This window comes from Schistocerca nitens, chromosome 8 (assembly GCF_023898315.1).
Source record: "Schistocerca nitens isolate TAMUIC-IGC-003100 chromosome 8, iqSchNite1.1, whole genome shotgun sequence".
Taxonomy (NCBI): Eukaryota; Metazoa; Arthropoda; class Insecta; order Orthoptera; family Acrididae; genus Schistocerca; species Schistocerca nitens.
Genome location: NC_064621.1, coordinates 11,956,118 through 11,974,252, shown reverse-complemented (window position 1 = coordinate 11,974,252; position 18,135 = coordinate 11,956,118).

Below are 18,135 nucleotides of genomic sequence, written 5' to 3'. Positions count from 1 at the left end.
TCTGCAGGTTTACTGTATCCCTTGGCCTTCCCATTGACGATGAAACACAGAAATTGCATCGGAATTAAATATAAGAGACACAGTGCCGACTTAAGTACAGGAAGACTGAGTCTTTCTACTGTCTATGTTCTGAGCGTCTCCTGCGTCACCAGTTTTACATTCCGATGCACCTCTGCAGGTTTACTGTAGCCCTTGGACCTTCACAGTGACGATGAAACTCAGAAATTGCATCGGAATTAAATATAAGAAACACAATGCCGACTTAAGAACAGGAAGACTGAGTCTTCCTACTCTCTATGTTTTTTAGCGTTTACTGTGTCAACAGTTTTCATTCCGATGCACCTCCGCAGGTTACTGTATCCCTTGGACCTTCCCATTGACGATGAAACTCAGAAATTGCATCGGAATTAAATATAAGAGACACAATGCCGACTTAAGTACAGGAAGACTGAGTATTCCTACTGTCTATGATTTGAGCGTTTCCTGTGTCACCAGTTTTAGATTCCGATGCACCTCTGCAGGTTTACTGTATCCCTTGTACGTTTGCAGTGACGATGAAACTCAGAAATTGCATCGGAATTAAATATCAGAGACACAATGCCGACTTCAGTACAGGAAGACTGAGTCTTCCTACTGTCTATGATTTAAGCATTTACTGTGTCATTAGTTTTACATTCCGCTGCACCTCTGCAGGTTTACTGTATCCCTTGGACCTTCCCATTGACGATGAAACACAGAAATTGCATCGGAATTAAATATAAGAGACATAATGCCGACTTAAGCACAAGAAAATTGAGGCTTCTTAGGGTCTATGTTTTGAGCGCATCCTGTGTCACCAGTTTTACATTCCGATGCACCTCTGCAGGTTTACTGTATCCCTTGGACCTTCCCATTGTCGATGAAACACAGAAATTGCATCGGAATTAAATATAAGAGACACAATGAAGACTGAAGTACAGGAAAACATAATCTTCCTACTGTCTATGTTTTGAGCGTTTCCTCTGTCACCACATTCCGATGCACCTCTGCAGGTTTACTGTATCCCTTGGACATTCACAGTGACGATGAAACTCTGAAATTGCATCGGAATTAAATATAAGAGACACAATGCCGACTTAAGAGCAGGAAGACTGAGTCTTCCTACTCTCTATGTTTTTTAGCGTTTCCTATGTCACCAGTTTTACATTCCGATGCACCTCTGCAGGTTTACTGTATCCCTTGGACATTCCCATTTGCGATGAAACACAGAAATTGCATCGGAATTAAATATACGAGACACAATGCCGACTTAAGAAGAGCAAGACTGAGTCTACCTACCGTCTATGTTTTGAGCGTTTCCTGTGTCACCAGTTTTACATTCCGATGACACCTCTGCAGGTTTACTGTTCCAATTGGAACTTCCCATTGGCGATGAAACACAGAAATTGCATCGGAATTAAATAAAGAGACAGAATGCCGTCTTAAGTACACGAAGACTGCGTCTTCCTACGGTCTAAGTTTTGAGTGTTTCCTGTGTCACCAATTTTACATTCCGATGCACCTCTGCAGGTTACCTGTATCCATTGGACCTTCACATAGACGATGAAACACAGAAATTGCACCGGAATTAAATATAAGAGACGCAGTGCCGACTTAAGTACAAGAAGCCTGAGTCCTCTTACTGTCTATGCTTTGAGCGTTTCCTGTGTCACCAGTTTTACATTCGATGCACCTCTGCAGGTTTACTGTATCCCTTGGACCTTCACATTCACGCGAAACACAGAAATTGCATCGGAAGTAAATATAAGAGACACAATGTCGACTAAGATCAGGAAGACTGAGTCTTCCTACTCTCTATGTTTTTTAGCGTTTCCTATGTCACCAGTTTTACATTCCGATGCACCTCTGCAGGTTTACTGTACCCCTTGGACCTTCCCATTGACGATGAAACACAGAAATTACATCGGAATTTAATATAAGAGACACAATGCCGACATAAGTACAAGAAAAGTGAGTCTTCTTACGGTCTATGCTTTGAGCGTTTCCTGTGTCACAACTTTTACATTCTGATGCACTTCTGCAAGTTTACTGTGTCCCTTGGACCTTCACAGTGACGATGAAACACAGAAATTGTATCGGAATTAAATATAAGAGACACAATGCCGAATTAAGTACTAGAAAACTGAGTCTTCTTAGGGTCTATGTTTTGAGCGTTTCCTGTGTCACCAGATTTACATTCCGATGCACCTCTGCAGATTTACTGTGTCCCTTGGACCTTCCCATTGACGATGAAACACAGAAATTGCATCGGAATTAAATATAGGAGACACAATGCCGACTTAAGTACAAGAAAATTGAGGCTTCTTAGGGTCTATGTTTTGAGCGCTTCCTGTGTCACCAGTTTTACATTCCGATGCACCTCTGCAGGTTTACTGTATCCCTTGGACCTTCCCATTGACGATGAAACACAGAAATTGCATCGGAATTAAATATAAGAGACACACTGACGACTGAAGTACAGGAAGACTGAGTCTTCCTACTGTCTATGTTTTGAGCGTGTCCTGGGTCACCAGTTTTACATTCCGATGCACCTCTGCAGGTTTTAAGTACCCATGGACCTTCACAGTGACGATGAAACTCTGAAATTGCATCGGAATTAAATATAAGAGACACAACGCCGACTTAAGTACAGGAAAACATAATCTTCCTACTGTCTATATGTTGAGCGCTTGCTGTGTCACCAGTTTTACATTCCGATGCACCTCTGCAGGTTTTCTGTATCCATTGGACCTTCCAATTGACGATGAAACACAGATTTTGCATCGGAATTAAATATAAGAGACACAACGCCGACTGAAGTACAAGAAAACTGAGTCCTCTAACGGTCTATGTTATGAGCGATTCCTGTGTCACCAGTTTTTCATTCCGATGCACCTCTGCAGGTTTCCTGTATCCATTGGACCTTCACATAGACGATGAAACACAGAAATTGCACCGGAATTAATTATAAGAGACACAATGCCGACTTAAGTACAAGAAGACTGAGTCCTCTTACTGTCTATGTTTTGAGCGTTTCCTGTGTCACCAGTTTTATATTCGATGCACCTCTGCAGGTTTACTGTATCCCTTGGACCTTCACATTCACGCGAAACACAGAAATTGCATCGGAAGTAAATATAAGAGACACAATGTCGACTTAAGAGCAGGAAGACTGAGTCTACCTACTCTCTATGTTTTTTAGCGTTCCCTATGTCACCAGTTTTACATTCCGATGCTCCTCTGCAGGTTTACTGTATCCCTTGGCCTTCCCATTGACGATGAAACACAGAAATTGCATCGGAATTAAATATAAGAGACACAGTGCCGACTTAAGTACAGGAAGACTGAGTCTTTCTACTGTCTATGTTCTGAGCGTCTCCTGTGTCACCAGTTTTACATTCCGATGCACCTCTACAGGTTTACTGTAGCCCTTGGACCATCACAGTGACGATGAAACTCAGAAATTGCATCGGAATTAAATATAAGAGACACAATGCCGACTTAAGGACAGGAAGACTGAGTCTTCCTACTCTCTATGTTTTTTAGCGTTTCCTGTGTCAACAGTTTTCATTCCGATGCACCTCCGCAGGTTACTGTATCCCTTGGACCTTCCCATTGACGATGAAACTCAGAAATTGCATCGGAATTAAATATAAGAGACACAATGCCGACTTAAGTACAGGAAGACTGAGTATTCCTAGTGTCTATGATTTGAGCGTTTCCTGTGTCACCAGTTTTAGATTCCGATGCACCTCTGCAGGTTTACTGTATCCCTTGTACTTTTGCAGTGACGATGAAACACAGGAATTGCATCGGAATTAAATATAAGAGACACAATGCCGACTTCAGTACAGGAAGACTGAGTCTTCCTACTGTCTATGATTTAAGCATTTACTGAGTCATTAGTTTTACATTCCGATGCACCTCTGCAGGTTTACTGTATCCCTTGGACGTTCCCATTGACGATGAAACACAGAAATTGCATCGGAATTAAATATAAGAGACACAATGCCGACTTAAGTACAAGAAAATTGAGGCTTCTTAGGGCCTATGTTTTGAGCGCATATAGTGTCACCAGTTTTACATTCCGATGCACCTCTGCAGGTTTACTGTATACCTTGGACCTTCCCATTGACGATGAAACAAAGAAATTGCACCGGAATTAAATATAAGAGACACAATGACGACTGAAGTACAGGAAAACAGAATCTTCCTACTGTCTATGTTTTGAGCGTTTCCTGTGTCACCACATTCCGATGCACCTCTGCAGGTTTACTGTATCCCTTGGACATTCACAGTGACGATGAAACTCAGAAATTGCATCGGAATTAAATATAAGAGACACAGTGCCGACTTAAGTGCAGGAATACTGAGTCTTCCTACTGTCTATGATTTGAGCGTTTCCTGTGTCACCAGTTTTACATTCCGATGCACCTCTGCAGGTTTACTCTATCCCTTGCACATTCACAGTGACGATGAAACTCAGAAATTGCATCGGAATTATATATAAGAGACACCATGCCGACTTAAAAACAGGAAGACTGAGTCTTCCTACTCTCTATGTTTTTTAGCGTTTCCTGTGTCAACAGTTTTACATTTCGATGAACCTCTGCAGGTTACTGTATCCCTTGGACCTTCCTATTGACGATGAAACTCAGAAATGGCATCGGAATTAAATATAAGAGACACAATGCCGACTTCAGAGCAGGAAGACTGAGTCTTCCTACTCTCTATGTTTTTTATCGTTTCCTATGCCACCAGTTTTACATTCCGATGCACCTCTGCAGGTTTACTGTATCCCTTGGACCTTCACATTGACGATGAAACACAGAAATTGCAACGGAATTAAATATAAGAGACACAATGCCGACATAAGTACAGGAAAACAGATTCTTCCTACTGTCTATATTTTGAGCGTTTGCTGTGTCACCAGTTTTACATTCCGATGCACCTCTGCCGGTTTACTGTATCCATTGGAACTTCCCATTGACGATGAAACACAGAATTTGCATCGGAATTAAATATAAGAGACACAACGCCGACTGAAGTGCAAGAAAACTGAGTCCTCTTACGGTCTATGCTATGAGCGCTTCCTGTGTCACCAGTTTTACATTCCGATGCACCTCTGCAGGTTTACTGTATCCCTTGTACTTTCGCAGTGACGATGAAACACAGAAATTGCATCGGATTTAAATATAAGAGACACAATGGCGACTGAAGTACAGGAAGACCGAGTCTTCCTACTGTCTATGTTTTTAACGTTTCCTGTGTCACCAGTTTTAGATTCCGATGCACCTCTGCAGGTTTACTGTATCCCTTGTAACTTCGCAGTGAGGATGAAACACAGAAATTGCATCGGAATGAAATATAAAAGACACAATGCCGACTTAAATACAGGAAGACTGAGTCTTCCTACTGTCTATGATTTGAGCGTTTCCTGTGTCACCAGTTTTACATTCCGATGCACCTATGCAGGTTTACTGTATCCCTTGGACCTTCACAGTGACAATAAAACACAGAAATTGCATCGGAAGTAAATATAGTCTTCCTACTCTCTATGTTTTTAGCGTTTCCTATGTCACCAGTTTTACATTCCGATGCACCTCTGCCGGTTTACTGTATCCCTTGGACCTTCCCATTGACGATGAAACACAGAAATTGCAACGGAATTAAATATAAGAGACACAATGCCGACTTAAGTACAAGAAAATTGAGGCATCTTAGGGTCTATGTTTTTAGCGTTTCCTATGTCACCAGTTTTACATTCCGATGCACCTCTGCAGGTTTACTGTATCCCTTGGACCTTCCCATTGACTATGAAACACAGAAACTGCAACGGAATTAAATATAAGAGACACAATGCCGACTTAAGTACAGGAAGACTGAGTCTTCCTACTGTCTATGTTTTGAGCATTTCCTGTGTCACCAGTTTTACATTCCGATGCACCTCTGCAGGTTTACTGTATCCCTTGGCCTTCCCATTGACGATGAAGCACAGAAATTGCATCGGAATTAAATATAAGATACACAATGCCGACTTAAGAACAGGAAGACTGAGTCTACCTACTGTCTATGTTTTGAGCGTTTCCTGTGTCACCAGTTGTACATTCCGATGCACCTCTGCAGGTTTACTGTACCCGTTGGACCTTCCCATTGACGATGAAACACAGAAATTGCATCAGAATTAAATATAAGAGACACAATGCCGACATAAGTACAAGAAAACTGAGTCTTCTTACGGTCTATGCTTTGGGCGTTTCCTGTGTCACCAGTTTTACATTCTGATGCACTTCTGCAGGTTTACTGTGTCCCTTGGACCTTCACAGTGACGATGAAACACAGAAATTGTATCGGAATTAAATATGAGAGACACAATGCCGATTTAAGTACAAGAAAACTGAGTCTTCTTAGGGTCTATGTTTTGAGCGTTTCCTGTGTCACCAGTTTTACATTCCGATGCACCTCTGCAGGTTTACTGTGTCCCTTGGACCTTCCCATTGGCGATGAAACACAGAAATTGCATCGGAATTAAATATAAGAGACACAGTGCCGACTGAAGTACAGGAAGACTGAGTCTTTCTACTGTCTATGTTCTGAGCGTCTCCTGTGTCACCAGTTTTACATTCCGATGCACCTCTACAGGTTTACTGTAGCCCTTGGACCATCACAGTGACGATGAAACTCAGAAATTGCATCGGAATTAAATATAAGAGACACAATGCCGACCTAAGGACAGGAAGACTGAGTCTTCCTACTCTCTATGTTTTTTAGCGTTTCCTGTGTCAACAGTTTTCATTCCGATGCACCTCCGCAGGTTACTGTATCCCTTGGACCTTCCCATTGACGATGAAACTCAGAAATTGCATCGGAATTAAATATAAGAGACACAATGCCGAATTAAGTACAGGAAGACTGAGTATTCCTAGTGTCTATGATTTGAGCGTTTCCTGTGTCACCAGTTTTAGATTCCGATGCGTCTCTGCAGGTTTACTGTATCCCTTGTACTTTTGCAGTGACGATGAAACACAGGAATTGCATCGGAATTAAATATAAGAGACACAATGCCGACTTCAGTACAGGAAGACTGAGTCTTCCTACTGTCTATGAATTAAGCATTTACTGAGTCATTAGTTTTACATTCCGATGCACCTCTGCAGGTTTACTGTATCCCTTGGACCTTCCCATTGACGATGAACACAGAAATTGCATCGGAATTAAATATAAGAGACACAATGCCGACTTAAGTACAAGAAAATTGAGGCTTCTTAGGGCCTATGTTTTGAGCGCATGCAGTGTCACCAGTTTTACATTCCGATGCACCTCTGCAGGTTTACTGTATACCTTGGACCTTCCCATTGACGATGAAACAAAGAAATTGCACCGGAATTAAATATAAGAGACACAATGACGACTGAAGTACAGGAAAACAGAATCTTCCTACTGTCAACGTTTTGAGCGTTTCCTGTGTCACCACATTCCGATGCACCTCTGCAGGTTTACTCTATCCCTTGCACATTCACAGTGACGATGAAACTCAGAAATTGCATCGGAATTATATATAAGAGACACCATGCCGACTTAAAAACAGGAAGACTGAGTCTTCCTACTCTCTATGTTTTTTAGCGTTTCCTGTGTCAACAGTTTTACATTTCGATGAACCTCTGCAGGTTACTGTATCCCTTGGACCTTCCCATTGACGATGAAACTCAGAAATTGCATCGGAATTAAATATAAGAGACACAATGCCGACTTCAGAGCAGGAAGACTGAGTCTTCCTACTCTCTATGTTTTTTAGCGTTTCCTATGTCACCAGTTTTACATTCCGATGCACCTCTGCAGGTTTACTGTATCCCTTGGAGCTTCCCATTGACGATGAAACACAGAAATTGCAACGGAATTAAATATAAGAGACACAATGCCGACATAAGTACAGGAAAACAGATTCTTCCTACTGTCTATATTTTGAGCGTTTGCTGTGTCACCAGTTTTACATTCCGATGCACCTCTGCCGGTTTACTGTATCCATTGGAACTTCCCATTGACGATGAAACACAGAATTTGCATCGGAATTAAATATAAGAGACACAGTGCCGACTTAAGTACAGGAAGACTGAGTCTTCCAACTGTCTATGTTTTGAGCGTTTCCTGTGTCACCAGTTTTACATTCCGATGCACCTCTGCAGGTTTACTGTATCCCTTGGCCTTCCCATTGACGATGAAACACAGAAATTGCAACGGAATTAAATATACGGTCTATGCTATGAGCGCATCCTGTGTCACCAGTTTTACATTCCGATGCACCTCTGCAGGTTTCCTGTATCCCTTGGACCTTCCCATTGACGATGAAACACAGAGATTGCATCGGATTTCAATATAAGAGACACAATGCCGACTTCAGTACAGGAAGACTGAGTCTTCCAACTGTCTATGTTTTGAGCGTTTCCTGTGTCACCAGTTTTACATTCCGATGCACCTCTGCAGGTTTACTGTATCCCTTGGCCTTCCCATTGACGATGAAACACAGAAATTGCAACGGAATTAAATATAAGTGACACAATGCCGACATAAGTACAGGAAGACTGAGTCTTCCTACTGTCTATGTTTTTTACGTTTCCTGTGTCACCAGTTTTACATTCCGATGCACCTCTGCAGGTTTACTGTATCCCTTGGCCTTCCCATTGACGATGAAACACAGAAATTGCATCGGAATTAAATATAAGAGACACAGTGGCGACTTAAGTACAGGAAGACTGTGTCTTTCTACTGTCAATGTTCTGAGCGTCTCCTGTGTCACCAGTTTTAGATTCCGATGCACCTCTGCAGGTTTACTCTATCCCTTGGACCTTCACAGTGACGATGAAAAGCAGAAATTGCATCGGAATTAAATATAAGAGACACAATGCCGACTTAAGAACAGGAAGACTGAGTCTTCCTACTCTCTATGTTTTTTAGCGTTTCCTGTGTCAACAGTTTTCATTCCGATGCACCTCTGCAGGTTACTGTATCCCTTGGACCTTCACATTGACGATGAAACTCAGAAATTGCATCGGATTTCAATATAAGAGACACAATGCCGTCTTAAGTACAGGAAGACTCAGTATTCCTACTGTCTATGATTTGAGCGTTTCCTGTGTCACCAGTTTTAGATTCCGATGCACCTCTGCAGGCTTACTGTAACCCTTGTACCTTCGCAGTGACGATGAAACACAGAAAGTGCATCGGAATTAAATATAAGAGACACAATGCCGACTTCAGTACAGGAAGACTGAGTATTCCTACTGTTTATGATTTGAGCGTTTCCTGTGTCACCAATTTTACATTCCGATACACCTCTGCAGGTTTACTCTATCCCTTGCACCTTCACAGTGACGATGAAACTCAGAAATTGCCTCGGAATTAAATATAAGAAACACAACGCCGACTGAAGTGTAAAGAAACTGAGTCCTCTTACGGTCTATGTTATGAGCGCTTCCTGTGTCACCAGTTTTACATTCCGATGCACCTCTGCAGGTTTCCTGTATCCCTTGGACCTTCCCATTGACGATGAAACACACAAAGTGCATCGGATTTCAATATAAGAGACACAATGCCGACTTCAGTACAGGAAGAATGAGTCTTCCTACTGCCTATGTTTTGAGCGTTTCCTGTGTCACCAGTTTTACATTCCGATGCACCTCTGCAGGTTTACTGTATCCCTTGGCCTTCCCATTGACGATGAAACACAGAAATTGCAACGGAATTAAATATAAGTGACACAATGCCGACATAAGTAGAGGAAGACTGAGTCTTCTTACTGTCTATGTTTTGAGCGTTTCCTGTGTCACCAGTTTTACATTCCGATGCACCTCGGCAGGTTTACTGTATCCCTTGGCCTTCCCATTGACGCTGAAACACAGAAATTGCATCGGAATTAAATATAAGAGACACAGTGCCGACTTAAGTACAGGAAGACTGAGTCTTTCTACTGTCTATGTTCTGAGCGTTTCCTTTGTCACCAGTTTTACATTCCGATGCACCTTTGCAGGTTTACTCTATCCCTTGGACCTTCACAGTGACGATGAAACTCAGAAATTGCATCGGAATTAAATATAAGAGACACAATGCCGACTTAAGAACAGGAAGACTGAGTCTTCCTACTCTCTATGTTTTTTAGCGTTTCCTGTGCCAACAGTTTTCATTCCGATGCACCTCTGCAGGTTACTGTATACCTTGGACCTTCCCATTGACGGTGAAACTCAGAAATTGCATCGGAATTAAATATAAGAGACACAAGCCGACTTAAGTACAGGAAGACTGAGTATTCCTACTGTCTATGATTTGAGCGTTTCCTGTGTCACCAGTTTTAGATTCCGATGCACCTCTGCAGGTTTACTGTATCCCTTGTACTTTCGCAGTGACGATGAAACACAGAAATTGCATCGGAATTAAATATAAGAGACACAATGCCGACTTCAGTACAGGAAGACTGAGTCTTCCTACTGTTTATGATTTGAGCATTTCCTGTGTCACCAGTTTTACATTCCGATGCACCTCTGCAGGTTTACTGTATCCCTTGGCCTTCCCATTGACGCTGAAACACAGAAATTGCATCGGAATTAAATATAAGAGACACAGTGCCGACTTAAGTACAGGAAGACTGAGTCTTTCTACTGTCTATGTTCTGAGCGTTTCCTTTGTCACCAGTTTTACATTCCGATGCACCTCTGCAGGTTTACTCTATCCCTTGGACCTTCACAGTGACGATGAAACTCAGAAATTGCATCGGAATTAAATATAAGAGGCACAATGCCGACTTAAGAACAGGAACTCTCTATGTTTTTTAGCGTTTCCTGTGTCAACAGTTTTCATTCCGATGCACCTCTGCAGGTTACTGTATACCTTGGACCTTCCCATTGACGGTGAAACTCAGAAATTGCATCGGAATTAAATATAAGAGACACAAGCCGACTTAAGTACAGGAAGACTGAGTATTCCTACTGTCTATGATTTGAGCGTTTCCTGTGTCACCAGTTTTAGATTCCGATGCACCTCTGCAGGTTTACTGTATCCCTTGTACTTTCGCAGTGACGATGAAACACAGAAATTGCATCGGAATTAAATATAAGAGACACAATGCCGACTTTAGTACAGGAAGACTGAGTCTTCCTACTGTTTATGATTTGAGCATTTCCTGTGTCACTAGTTTTACATTCCGATGCACATCTGCAGGTTTACTGTATCCCTTGGACCTTCCCATTGACGATGAAACACAGAAATTGCATCGGAATTAAATATAAGAGACACAATGCCGACTTAAGTACAAGAAAATTGAGGCTTCTTAGGGTCTATGTTTTTTGCGTTTCCTATGTCACCAGTTTTACATTCCGATGCACCTCTGCAGGTTTACTGTAACCCTTGGACCTTCCCATTGACTATGAAACACAGAAATTGTAACGGAATTAAATATAAGAGACACAATGCCGACTTAAGTACAGGAAGACTGAGTCTTCCTACTGTCTATGTTTTGAGCATTTCCTGTGTCACCAGTTTTACATTCCGATGCACCTCTGCAGGCTTACTGTTTCCCTCGGCCTTCCCATTGACGATGAATCACAGAAATTGCATCGCAGTTAAATATAAGAGACACAATGCCGACTTAAGTACAGGAAGACTGAGTATTCCTACTGTCTATGATTTGAGCGTTTCCTGTGTCACCAGTTTTAGATTCCGATGCACCTCTGCAGGTTTACTGTATCCCTTGTAACTTCGCAGTGAGGATGAAACACAGAAATTGCATCGGAATGAAATATAAAAGACACAATGCCGACTTAAGTACAGGAAGACTGAGTCTTCCTACTGTCTATGATTTGAGCGTTTCCTGTGTCACCAGTTTTACATTCCGATGCACCTATGCAGGTTTACTGTATCCCTTGGACCTTCACAGTGACAATAAAACACAGAAATTGCATCGGAAGTAAATATAGTCTTCCTACTCTCTATGTTTTTAGCGTTTCCTATGTCACCAGTTTTACATTCCGATGCACCTCTGCCGGTTTACTGTATCCCTTGGACCTTCCCATTGACGATGAAACACAGAAATTGCAACGGAATTAAATATAAGATACACAATGGCGACTGAAGTACAGGAAGACCGAGTCTTCCTACTGTCTATGTTTTTAACGTTTCCTGTGTCACCAGTTTTAGATTCCGATGCACCTCTGCAGGTTTACTGTATCCCTTGTAACTTCGCAGTGAGGATGAAACACAGAAATTGCATCGGAATGAAATATAAAAGACACAATGCCGACTTAAGTACAGGAAGACTGAGTCTTCCTACTGTCTATGATTTGAGCGTTTCCTGTGTCACCAGTTTTACATTCCGATGCACCTATGCAGGTTTACTGTATCCCTTGGACCTTCACAGTGACAATAAAACACAGAAATTGCATCGGAAGTAAATATAGTCTTCCTACTCTCTATGATTTTAGCGTTTCCTATGTCACCAGTTTTACATTCCGATGCACCTCTGCCGGTTTACTGTATCCCTTGGACCTTCCCATTGACGATGAAACACAGAAATTGCAACGGAATTAAATATAAGAGACACAATGCCGACTTAAGTACAAGAAAATTGACGCATCTTAGGGTCTATGTCTTTAGCGTTTCCTATGTCACCAGTTTTACATTCCGATGCACCTCTGCAGGTTTACTGTATCCCTTGGCCTTCCCATTGACGATGAAGCACAGAAATTGCATCGGAATTAATATATAAGATACACAATGCCGACTTAAGAACAGGAAGACTGAGTCTACCTACTGTCTATGTTTTGAGCGTTTCCTGTGTCACCAGTTGTACATTCCGATGCACCTCTGCAGGTTTACTGTACCCCTTGGACCTTCCCATTGACGATGAAACACAGAAATTGCATCAGAATTAAATATAAGAGACACAATGCCGACATAAGTACAAGAAAACTGAGTCTTCTTACGGTCTATGCTTTGGGCGTTTCCTGTGTCACCAGTTTTACATTCTGATGCACTTCTGCAGGTTTACTGTGTCCCTTGGACCTTCACAGTGACGATGAAACACAGAAATTGTATCGGAATTAAATATGAGAGACACAATGCCGATTTAAGTACAAGAAAACTGAGTCTTCTTAGGGTCTATGTTTTGAGCGTTTCCTGTGTCACCAGTTTTACATTCCGATGCACCTCTGCAGGTTTACTGAGTCCCTTGGACCTTCCCATTGGCGATGAAACACAGAAATTGCATCGGAATTAAATATAAGAGACACAATGCCGACTTAAGTACAGGAATCCTGAGTCTTTCTACTGTCTATGTTCTGAGCGTTTCCTTTGTCACCAGTTTTACATTCCGATGCACCTCTGCAGGTTTACTCTATCCCTTGGACCTTCACAGTGACGATGAAACTCAGAAATTGCATCGGAATTAAATATAAGAGACACAATGCCGACTTAAGAACAGGAAGACTGAGTCTTCCTACTCTCTATGTTTTTTAGCGTTTCCTGTGTCAACAGTTTTCATTCCGATGCACCTCTGCAGGTTACTGTATCCCTTGGACCTTCCCATTGACGATGAAACTCAGAAATTGCATCGGAATTAAATATAAGAGACACAAGCCGACTTAAGTACAGGAAGACTGAGTATTCCTACTGTCTATGATTTGAGCGTTTCCTGTGTCACCAGTTTTAGATTCCGATGCACCTCTCCAGGTTTACTGTATTACTTGTACCTTCGCAGTGACGATGAAACACAGAAATTGCATCGGAATTAAATATAAGAGACACAATGCCGACTTCAGTACAGGAAGACTGAGTCTTCCTACTGTTTATGATTTGAGCATTTCCTGTGTCACCAGTTTTACATTCCGATGCACCTATGCAGGTTTACAGTATCCCTTGGACCTTCACAGTGACAATAAAACACAGAAATTGCATCGGAAGTAAATATAGTCTTCCTACTCTCTATGTTTTTAGCGTTTCCTATATCACCAGTTTTACATTCCGATGCACCTCTGCAGGTTTACTGTATCCCTTGGACCTTCCCATTGACGATGAAACACAGAAATTGCAACGGAATTAAATATAAGATACACAATGGCGACTGAAGTACAGGAAGACCGAGTCTTCCTACTGTCTATGTTTTTAACGTTTCCTGTGTCACCAGTTTTACATTCCGATGCACCTCTGCAGGTTTACGGTATCCCTTGGGCCTTCCCATTGACGATGATACACAGAAATTGCATCGGAATTAAATATAAGAGACACAATGCCGGCTGAAGTACAGGAAGACTGAGTCTTCTTACTGTCTATGTCTTTAGCGTTTCCTGTGTCACCAGTTTTAAATTCCGATGCACATCTGCAGGTTTACTGTATCCCTTGGACCTTCCCATTGGCGATGAAACACAGAAATTGCATCGGAAATAAATATAAGAGACACAATGCCGACTTAAGAACAGGAAGACTGAGTCTACCTACTGTCTATGTTTTGAGCGTTTCCTGTGTCACCAGTTGTACATTCCGATGCACCTCTGCAGGTTTACTGTACCCCTTGGACCTTCCCATTGAAGATGAAACACAGAAATTGCATCAGAATTAAATATAAGAGAAACAATGCCGACATAAGTAAGAGAAAACTGAGTCTTCTTACGGTCTATGCTTTGGGCGTTTCCTGTGTCACCAGTTTTACGTTCTGATGCACTTCTGCAGGTTTACTGTGTCCCTTGAACCTTCACAGTGACGATGAAACACAGAAATTGTATCGGAATTAAATATGAGAGACACAATGCCGATTTAAGTACAAGAAAACTGAGTCTTCTTAGGGTCTATGTTTTGAGCGTTTCCTGTGTCACCAGTTTTACATTCCGATGCACCTCTGCAGGTTTACTGTGTCCCTTGGACCTTCCCATTGGCGATGAAACACAGAAATTGCATCGGAATTAAATATAAGAGACACAATGCCGACTTAAGTACAGGAAGACTCAGTCTTTCTACTGTCTATGTTCTGAGCGTTTCCTTTGTCACCAGTTTTACATTCCGATGCACCTCTGCAGGTTTATCCCTTGGACCTTCACAGTGACGATGAAACTCAGAAATTGCATCGGAATTAAATATAAGAGACACAATGCCGACTTAAGAACAGGAAGACTGAGTCTTCCTACTCTCTATGTTTTTTAGCGTTTCCTGTGTCAACAGTTTTCATTCCGATGCAGCTCTGCAGGTTACTGTATCCCTTGGACCTTCCCATTGACGATGAAACTCAGAAATTGCATCGGAATTAAATATAAGAGACACAAGCCGACTTAAGTACAGGAAGACTAAGTATTCCTACTGTCTATGATTTGAGCGTTTCCTGTGTCACAAGTTTTAGATTCCGTTGCACCTCTCCAGGTTTACTGTATCCCTTGTACCTTCGCAGTGACGATGAAACACAGAAATTGCATCGGAATTAAATATAAGAGACACAATGCCGACTTCAGTACAGGAAGACTGAGTCTTCCTACTGTTTATGATTTGAGCATTTCCTGTGTCTCCAGTTTTACATTCCGATGCACCTCTGCAGGTTTACTGTATCCCTTGGCCTTCCCATTGACGATGAATCACAGAAATTGCATCGCAGTTAAATATTAGACACAGTGCCGACTTAAGTGCAGGAAGACTGAGTCTTCCTACTGTCTATGATTTGAGCGTTCCCTGTGTCACCAGTTTTACATTCCGATGCACCTCTGCAGGTTTACTCTATCCCTTGCACCTTCACAGTGACGATGAAACTCAGAAATTGCATCGGAATTAAATATAAGAGACACAATGCCGACTTAAGAACAGGAAGACTGAGTCTTCCTACTCTCTATGTTTCTTAGCGTTTCCTGTGTCAACAGTTTTACATTCCGATGCACCTCTGCAGGTTACTGTATCCCTTGGACCTTCCCATTGACGATGAAACTCAGAAATTGCATCGGAATTAAATTTAAGTGACACAATGCCGACTTAAGTACAAGAAAATTGTGGCTTCTTAGGGTCTATGTTTTGAGCGCTTCTTGTGACACCAGTTTTACATTCCGATGCACCTCTGCAGGTTTACTGTATCCCTTGGACCTTCCCATTGACGATGAAACACTGAAATTGCCTCGGAATTCAATATAAGAGACATAATGACGACTTCAGTACAGGAAGACTGAGTCTGCCTACTGTGTATGTTTTGAGCGTTTCCTCTGTCACCAGTTTTACATTCCGATGCACCTCTGCAGGTTTACTGTATCCCTTGGCCTTCCCATCGACGATGAAACACAGAAATTGCAACGGAATTAAATATAAGTGACACAATGCCGACATAAGTACAGGAAGACTGAGTCTTCCTACTGTCTATGTTTTGAGCGTTTCCTGTGTCACCAGTTTTACATTCCGATGCACCCTTGCAGGTTTACTGTAACCCTTTGCCTTCCCATTGACGATGAAACATAGAAATTGCATCGGAATTAAATATAAGAGACACGGTGCCGACTTAAGTACAGGAAGACTGAGTCTTTCTACTGTCTATGTTCTGAGCGTTTCCTGTGTCACCAGTTTTACATTCCGATGCACCTCTGGAGGTTTACTGTATCCCTTGGACCTTCACAGTGACGATGAAACTCAGAAATTGCTTCGGAATTAAATATAAGAGACACAATGCCGACTTAAGAACAGGAAGACTGAGTCTTCCTACTCTCTATGTTTTTTAGCGTTTCCTGTGTCAACAGTTTTCATTCCGATGCACCTCTGCAGGTTACTGTATCCCTTGGACCTTCCCATTGACGATGAAACTCAGAAATTTCATCGGAATTAAATATAAGAGACACAGGCCGACATAAGTACAGGAAGACTGAGTATTCCTACTGTCTATGATTTGAGCGTTTCCTGTGTCACCACTTTTAGATTCCGATGCACCTCTGCAGGTTTACTGTATCCCTTGTACCTTCGCAGTGACGATGAAACACAGAAATTGCATCGGAATTAAATATAAGAGACACAATGTCGACTTCAGTACAGGAAGACTGAGACTTCCTACTGTTTATGATTTGAGCATTTCCTGTGTCACTAGTTTTACATTCCGATGCACCTCTGCAGGTTTACTGTACCCCTTGGACCTTCCCATTGACGATGAAACACAGAAATTGCATCGGAATTAAATATAAGAGACACAATGCCGACTTAAGTACAAGAAAATTGAGGCTTCTTAGGGTCTATGTTTTGAGCGCATCCTGTGTCACCAGTATTACATTCCGATGCACCTCTGCAGGTTTACTGTACCCCTTGGACTTTCCCATTGACGATGAAACACAGAAATTGCATCGGAATTAAATATAAGAGACACAATGAGGACTGAAGTACAGGAAAACAGAATCTTCCTACTGTCTTTGTTTTGAGCGTTTCCTGTGTCACCAGTTTTACATTCCGATGCACCTCTGCAGGTTTGCTGTAACCCTTGGACATTAACAGTGACGATGAAACTCTGAAATTGCATCGGAATTAAATATAAGAGACACAATGCCGACTTAAGAGCAGGAAGACTGAGTCTTCCTACTCCCTATGTTTTTAGCGTTTCCTATGTCACCAGTTTTACATTCCGATGCACCTCTGCAGGTTTACTGTATCCCTTGGACCTTCCCATTGACGGTGAAGCACAGATATTGCAACGGAATTAAATATAAGAGACACAATGCCGACTTAAGTACAGGAAGACTGAGTCTTCCTACTGTCTATGTTTTGAGCGTTTCCTGTGTCACCAGTTTTACATTCCGATGCGCCTCTGCAGGTTTACTGTATCCCTTGGCCTTCCCATTGACGATGAATCACAGAAATTGCATCGGAGTTAAATATAACAACACAGTGCCGACTTAAGTGCAGGAAGACTGAGTCTTCCTACTGCCTATGATTTGAGCGATTCCTGTGTCACCAGTTTTACATTCCGGTGCACCTCTGCAGATTTGCTCTATCCCTTGCACCTTCACAGTGACGATGAAACTCAGAAATTGCATCGGAATTAAATATAAGAGACACACTGCCCACTTAAGAACAGGAAGACTGAGTCTTCCTACTCTCTAAGTTTTTTAGCGTTTCCTGTGTCAACAGTTTTACATT